Source organism: Carassius gibelio, chromosome B17, assembly GCF_023724105.1.
Source record: "Carassius gibelio isolate Cgi1373 ecotype wild population from Czech Republic chromosome B17, carGib1.2-hapl.c, whole genome shotgun sequence".
Taxonomy (NCBI): Eukaryota; Metazoa; Chordata; class Actinopteri; order Cypriniformes; family Cyprinidae; genus Carassius; species Carassius gibelio.
The window spans coordinates 18207667-18215783 of NC_068412.1; the positions used below are offsets into that span (position 1 = coordinate 18207667).

Genomic DNA, 8117 nt, shown 5'->3' on the forward strand with positions numbered 1-8117 from the left:
CCTTTCAGGAATTGAACCTGTAGGGGCGCATTTTCTCTCAGACAATGTAAGTCTCAGCACATAATACTCAAACAGAGGGACAGAGTGAGATGAGATGTCTGACAGTTTTTTAATTTTCTGTTATCCATACAGTGTTGTAAAGTCATGAAACTATGCATATTTACTCAGAATAACTTTTTTTCTGTATGAAAAAAGGTTTTGAAGTGTTTGGAATTTAAAAATGCAGGAAAATTAATAGTTCCATCTTTATTGTCATTTAAAAAAATCACCACGACAAAACCATCCAAGCTATCCAAAACCCATTCACAATTTAAGTTCCTCAATGTTTTTTCAACATGTACACCAAGTTTGGTGTGTATAGTGTTACTCTCCTCTGAGCAGTATGCATTAATTCACAGCTAAATGTAAAAAACAATCCACATTCAAATCAAAATAGCCGACTTCGTGTTGGTCGTAGCTGATGACTGTGAATTAGAAAGTTGTCCGTCTTGATAAGAACAATTTTTGTACTGAGTTTGGTGTCTGTAGCTAAAACTAACCCCCTCACTTTTGACAAAAGGTGGCGCTATAGAGTGCCTCTTCCACGCCCTCTTATGAACTTTTGCCAGTGTCTAGCTGTCACTAATACTGATATGTGTTCTGAGTTTGATGAAATTCTAAGCATGTTATATGCCTCAAAATCACCTGAGAAGTATTCCAGTTTGACATGTTGCCACGGCAACAATATTTTTAGATATCAATATCCCCCCAGCAGATTTATATCGGCTGTGTTTTAACATTATTCTGATGAAGTTTGAAGCAAATCGAGTAAAAATAAGATGCTGAATTCAAAGCATTTTGAAAATGACACACTTCCTGCTGCCAGTTGGTGGCGCTATAACTTTGACTCCTAATAGTCACATATATGCGATCGACATCATACAATGAATAATCTGATGAAGTTTGATTAAAATTAGGAAATGTATGTGGATGGTATTAGACACTTCCTGTTTCTCAATTCTCGCCATAAATTAAACGCCTCGCTACGAGCAAACCGTTCGAGATATCAAAAATCCCCTGGCAATTTTTCATCCCCAATGTCTTGAGATCATGTTGACCGAGTTTGGTGGCAATCGAGTAAAAAACCTATGACAAGTATATCAAATTCCAGAGCATGCGCTTTTTACATAACTCTAAATAGCTGACTTCCTGTTGGGCGGAGCCTATGACATGCAATACGCAAGTTGTTCGGTACGATGAGATCTATATGTGTACTGAGTTTCATATTAATACGTGTAAGTATGTGTGAGCTATACATCAATATTAATGACTGTGTTCCAGGGGGCGCCGTAGAGCCCCTGTGCCACGCCCGGGTCCCAACCTCTGCAGGCTCCTAAAGGCCACAGATCCAAAGGTGTGTGCAAATTTCCAAGAGTTTTTGAGTATGTTAAGGACTCCAAAAGCCCCCACAACTTTGACGACAAATATGAATAATAAACCCTAAATAGCCAACTTCCTGTTGGGCGGAGCCTATGATATGCAATACGAAAGTTGTTTGTATTGATGAGTTCTATATGTGTACCGAGTTTCGTATGTCTACGTACAAGTATGTATGATATATGGCCCTCCATATTCCAGGGGGCGCTGTAGAGCCCCTGTGCCACGCCCGTGTATCAGTCTCTGCCCGGCCCTAATGGCCGCAGGTTCCAATGTGTGTGCCAATTTTCAAGACTTTTTAAGCATGTTAAGGGCCCCAAAAGCCCCCGTAACGTTAGAAAATAATAATAATAATAATAATAATAATAAAAAAATATAGCTGCAAGCAGCGATGGCGGGCTCAAGCCACCAGTGCCATCGCCACCCCGGTGGCATCAGGTAAACTGTGCCCAGCGGGCACATGCATTCACAATATCCCTCTGGCAGTGAGGTTTTAAAGGATATGGCAGTTAAAGGGTTAATCCGAATCATCTAGACTTTAAAATCACATTCACAGAACAATATATATATTAGTAACACTGTACAATAAGATTTCATTTATAAACATTATGTTAACATGAACAATATTTATATAGCATTCATTCATGTCAGTTAATATTCCAAACTTAAACATGAAAACATTGTTTTATTGTGATTTTTTTCCAAGTACATTTTACCAATTCCAAACCATATAAATCTTAATAACTACCATTATTTTTTATTTAATCATTTATGAGTGCTATACAATAGTCCAGGAAAGCTGGAAGAGAAAAACTCCTTATATTCATGTGTGCAGAATTATTAGGCATGTTTTCTTTTACAGATGAAATGCGCTAAAATAGACTTTTAACTCAAACTGTAAGGTCGAAAATTATGAAATACCCATGAGAAATATCAAACACAAATGCAATACAGAAATGGATAAGTTAAGACTTGACCATTGTACAAAAAATACTGACTGGGTCATGAGGTCAGAAAAGAAGAAGAAAAAAGCAGGTCAAGAAGAACTGACAAAAAGAATTGCAAAATAATTAGTAATTAATGTGAAGATTAATTTTTAGTCAATTCTGCAAGACAGACTTTTCAGGAAAGGAGGTGGAATAAAAATGAGCTCCTAAATCTTAATCCTGGATTCTGGAAGATATATTCCTCAAACCATCGAACAAGAGGAGGTGGTGCTGGTCCTTCACGAGTCACTCTAATCTGTGCATAAAGCCTATATATAAAGACTTAATATATAGTATTTCACAATACTTCATGGTATTCTAATTAAATCATTTTTTGGAATCTTAAGTCTCTCAGAGCCTGACACCGAGTAATTCTGGAGACTCCAGGAAAGTGGCAGTTCTGTAAAATGTTGGCGCTGGAGACTAAATGCACCCTGATAGTTTCACACCTAATTCACTTAACACACACACACACACACACACATTACCCACAGTGACAGTGGGACTGAGTGACATCAGATGTATGATAGTTTTTTTTAATTTTCTATCATCCATATAGTGTTGTATAGTCATGAAACTATGGTCATGAGACCAGTCATTCTGAGGAAATATGCCTCAGAATGACTGGTCTTCTATGTGTACATTTTTTTTTTTTTTAAAGTGTTTAGAAGCTGCACTTTAAAAAAATAAAAAGACATTTACTGGTTCCTTTTTTACTATTATTTCAAAAAACATCACGGCAAAACCATTCAAGCTATCCAAAATTCATTCACACCTATTCTGTAAGATTAATTCTTTAAACAGTGGTAAAAGAGGATGTGGTGCTAAACCTTCAAGAGTCACTCAAAACGTTATCTGTCCATAAAGCCTATAAAGAATTATTCTTAATATACAGTTCAAAATACTTCAGCTTGTTATTCTAATTAAGTGAGGGTCATTTTATCAGTAAAATATATACAATTCATTTTTTTTTTTTGAAAGATTTCTATAAATGATTTAAATCATACTCGTTTCTACAATAATTATTTAAAAGTAATCCTATAGCTCCCTCTGGTGGCCATTATAGGTACTAAGAATTGCAAGCTTGATTTATAAGTTATGATAGTTTAAATTTTATGCTGGCTCTTGAAAGTGATAAAGCTATGAAACTTACTGTGCTTCCTTCAAATGAGGACTTCTACTTATATAAAAAATTATGAAGATTTAGAATGAAAAATTGTAAAGATATAGTAAAATAACTATTGTATTTTTTTATGTTACTTTAATAAATCTCTATGGCAACACCATTTAAGCTATCCTAAACCCATTCACAATTTAACATCTCAGTATATTGGCATCATGTGGAAAAAGGAGTATGGAGTAGTATGAGTAGGAGTATGAATTCATTTGCAGGCTTTATCATAAATCCACAATAAAATTTCTGAGTTCATTATCAATCTGTGTTGTTGTTTGTTTATTTTTATCTTTTATTTTTCATAGGAAGATAACTTACTCTCATTTTTAATAAATGTGCTTATAAACCAAGGACAAGCTATTTATAGCTGTATTTATAAACTGCTTACTACTGACTATTAATATTGGGACAAGGCTTTATAAAGCATGAACTGACTATTTAATAATGAGTGCAGTTATTATAAAGTGTTATCAATGAATTTGCTAATGTTAACAAATTAGACATTATTTTACAGTGTTATCAAATCCTTAAATGACTCATAAGCATTTGTGAAAGTTCTGCTTGCATTACAGCTTAGTATTGATCTGTGAGCTGAACAGATTTACTGTTACATCCATGAGATTATGTAAATTAAAATAAATATAATGTTACAGGATGTCATAGGTCAGTATCAAATGAGTTTGAAATTATTATTTGCAGCACAAATAAGGTTTTTTTTAGGATTTTTAAAAATCCCTAAAACTGTCAGAAAAAGGTTAAGGCCTAAGCTATTTCTATGTGAGTGGCTAATTTTATTTTTGTTTTTATAATTGTAATACACAAACTATGAAATTATACAAAATGTATAAAAAGATAAATAAATAAATACGCACACATTAAAAAAGCAGCCAAGTCGAATGAGTTTCCTTTTTTATATAGATTAAAATTGAAGACAGAAGCAAGTGGTAAATGTGGTCACTTTAATATTCAAATCCAGTAGATCCAGTTTATGTTCACGTGGCTGTTTTCGTTTATAGTCGCCAAGCTATTATGTGTTTTGAAATAATCTTGTCCGTTATGTGTTCGTTCGTACGACGAAAGCCAGAATCCTGCAGCTCGAGAGATATGTTATTCTGCCAGTCGCGCTTTCAAATAGTCTTGCACACTTAAACAGGTCACAAACACCTGCATTTAGCTCTTGTTGTGTTACAATGGGTTTATTGTGTGCATTTGTGGTAATATTTTATTTAAAAAAGCTCTTAAACAAGAATAAATTCGTTTGTTTTGAGCTGGACACTGTACGCGCTGATCGGAGGCGGTGATTTCAGATAGGCAGCCACAAATATTTCATTTTCACACAAACAGTTCAAAAACATCTTAATTTAGCTCTTGGTGTGTTCTAATTGGTTGATTGTGTGATATCGCTGTAATAATTTATTTTTAAAAGCTTTAAAACAGGAATAAATTCGTTTTCTCTGAGCTCTTTACTCCAGACGCTCGTGATCACAGCGGTGATTCATCTCTCCTATTTCTCACGTATCTCTGGCCAGAAATAATTTATCCATGAGCCCTGAACCGGTAATAATCAGATATGTTGGTTTAGCTTGTCAGTGTGAAGTAAATCTAAGTATTTGTTTGTATTTTTAACCGATTTAAAAGTGAAAGTAAAAGTCCGGGAGATGAACCTGTAGGGGCGCTATTTCTCTCAGACAATGGAAGTCTGAAGCACATATACTCAAACAGAGGGACAGAGTGAGATGAGATGTCTGACAGTTTTTTAATTTTCTGTTATCCATACAGTGTTGTAAAGTCGTGAAACTATGCATATTTCCTCAGAATGACTTTTTCATCTGTATGAAAAAATTATTTGACGTGTTTGGAAGCTGCAATTTAAAAATACAATAATGATTCCCTTTGTAAGGTCATTTAAAAAAATCACCACGGCAAAACCATTCAAGCTATCCAAAATCCATTCACAATTTAAGTTCCTATCAGAAATACTGATGTGTGTTCAGAGTTTTGTGAAATTCTAAGTATGTTATTTGCCTCAAAATCACCTGAGAAGTATTCCAGTTTGACATGTTGCCACGGCAACAATTTTTTAGATATCAATATCCCCCTTGCAGATTTATATCAGCTGTGTTTTAACATTATTCTGATGAAGTTTGAAGCAAATCGAGTAATAATAAGATGCTGAATTCAAATCATTTTGAAAATGACACACTTCCTTCTGCCAGTTGGTGGCGCTATAACTTTGACTCCTAATAGTCACATATATGCGATCGACATTATACAACGAATAATCTGATGAAGTTTGATTAAAATCAGGAAATGTATGTGGATGGTATTAGACACTTCCTGTTTCTAATTTCTCGCCATAATTTCAACGCCTCGCCACGAGCAAACCGTTCGAGATATCAAAAATCCCCTGGCAATTTTTCATCCCCAGTGTCTTGAGATCATGTTGACCGAGTTTGGCGGCAATCGAGAAAAAAACCTATGACAAGTATTTCAAATTCCAGAGCATGCGCTTTTTACATAACTCTAAATAGCTGACTTCCTGTTGGGTGGAGCCTATGACATGCAATACGAAAGTTGTTCGGCACGATGAGATCTATATGTGTACTGAGTTTCATATGAATATGTGCAAGTATGTGTGAGCTATACATCAACATTTCTGACTGTGTTCCAGGGGGCGCCGTAGAGCCCCTGTGCCACGCCCGGGTCCCAGCCTCTGCAGGCTCCTAAAGGCCACAGATTCCAAAGTGTGTGCAAATTTTCAAGAGTTTTTGAGTATGTTAAGGACCCCAAAAGCCCCCACAACTTTGACGAAAAATTTGAATACTAAACCCTAAATAGCCAACTTCCTGTTGGGCGGAGCCTATGATATGCAATACAAAAGTTGTTTGGATTGATGAGATTTATATGTGTACCGAGTTTCATTCGTCTACGAGCAAGAATGTATGATATATGGCCCTCCATATTCCAGGGGGCGCTGTAGAGCCCCTGTGCCACGCCCGTGTATCAGTCTCTGCCCGGCCCTAATGGCCGCAGGTTCCAATCTGTGTGCCATTTTTCAAGACTTTTTAAGCACGTTAAGGGCCCCAAAAGCCCCCGAGACGTTGGAAAAAAATAATAATAATAATAATAATAATAATAAAAAATAATCCTAAGGAAAACAATAGGCCTCTCGCCCTTTGGGCTTGAGCCCTAATAATCCTAAGGAAAACAATAGGGCTCTCGCCCTCCAGGCTTGAGCCCTAAATATAGCTGCAAGCAGCGATGGCGGGCTCAAGCCACCAATGCCATCGCCACCCCGGTGGCATCAGGTAAACTGTGCCCAGCGGGCACATGCATTCACAATATCCCTCTGGCAGTGAGGTTTTAAAGGATACGGCAGTTAAAGGGTTAATCCGAATCATCTAGACTTTAAAATCACATTCACAGAACAATATATATATTAGTAACACTGTACAATAAGATTTCATTTATAAACATTATGTTAACATGAACAATATTTATATAGCATTCATTCATGTCAGTTAATATTCCAAACTTAAACATGAAAACATTGTTTTATTGTGATTTTTTTCCAAGTACATTTTACCAATTCCAAACCATATAAATCTTAATAACTACCATTATTTTTTATTTAATCATTTATGAGTGCTATACAATAGTCCAGGAAAGCTGGAAGAGAAAAACTCCTTATATTCATGTGTGCAGAATTATTAGGCATGTTTTCTTTTACAGATGAAATGCGCTAAAATAGACTTTTAACTCAAACTGTAAGGTCGAAAATTATGAAATACCCATGAGAAATATCAAACACAAATGCAATACAGAAATGGATAAGTTAAGACTTGACCATTGTACAAAAAATACTGACTGGGTCATGAGGTCAGAAAAGAAGAAGAAAAAAGCAGGTCAAGAAGAACTGACAAAAAGAATTGCAAAATAATTAGTAATTAATGTGAAGATTAATTTTTAGTCAATTCTGCAAGACAGACTTTTCAGGAAAGGAGGTGGAATAAAAATGAGCTCCTAAATCTTAATCCTGGATTCTGGAAGATATATTCCTCAAACCATCGAACAAGAGGAGGTGGTGCTGGTCCTTCACGAGTCACTCTAATCTGTGCATAAAGCCTATATATAAAGTCTTAATATATAGTATTTCACAATACTTCATGGTATTCTAATTAAATCATTTTTTGGAATCTTAAGTCTCTCAGAGTCCGACACCGAGTAATTCTGGAGACTCCAGGAAAGTGGCAGTTCTGTAAAATGTTGGCGCTGGAGACTAAATGCACCCTGATAGTTTCACACCTAATTCACTTAACACACACACACACACACATTACCCACAGTGACAGTGGGACTGAGTGACATCAGATGTATGATAGTTTTTTTTAAATTTTCTATCATCCATATAGTGTTGTATAGTCATGAAACTATGGTCATGAGACCAGTCATTCTGAGGAAATATGCCTCAGAATGACTGGTCTTCTATGTGTACATTTTTTTTTTTTTTAAAGTGTTTAGAAGCTGCACTTTAAAAAAAT

At 35.6% G+C, this 8117-nt stretch overlaps 1 long non-coding RNA gene across 1 annotated transcript; it reads right to left on the minus strand.

Moving 5' to 3' along the window:
• Positions 1-231: 231 nt before the first annotated feature.
• Positions 232-6130, minus strand: LOC127976504 (uncharacterized). Its single transcript, XR_008157823.1, has 2 exons — positions 5613-6130; positions 232-684 (listed from the first exon to the last, which is right to left on the minus strand). It is a non-coding gene; the product is annotated as an uncharacterized LOC127976504 (long non-coding RNA).
• Between the last annotated feature and the right edge of the window lie 1987 nt (positions 6131-8117).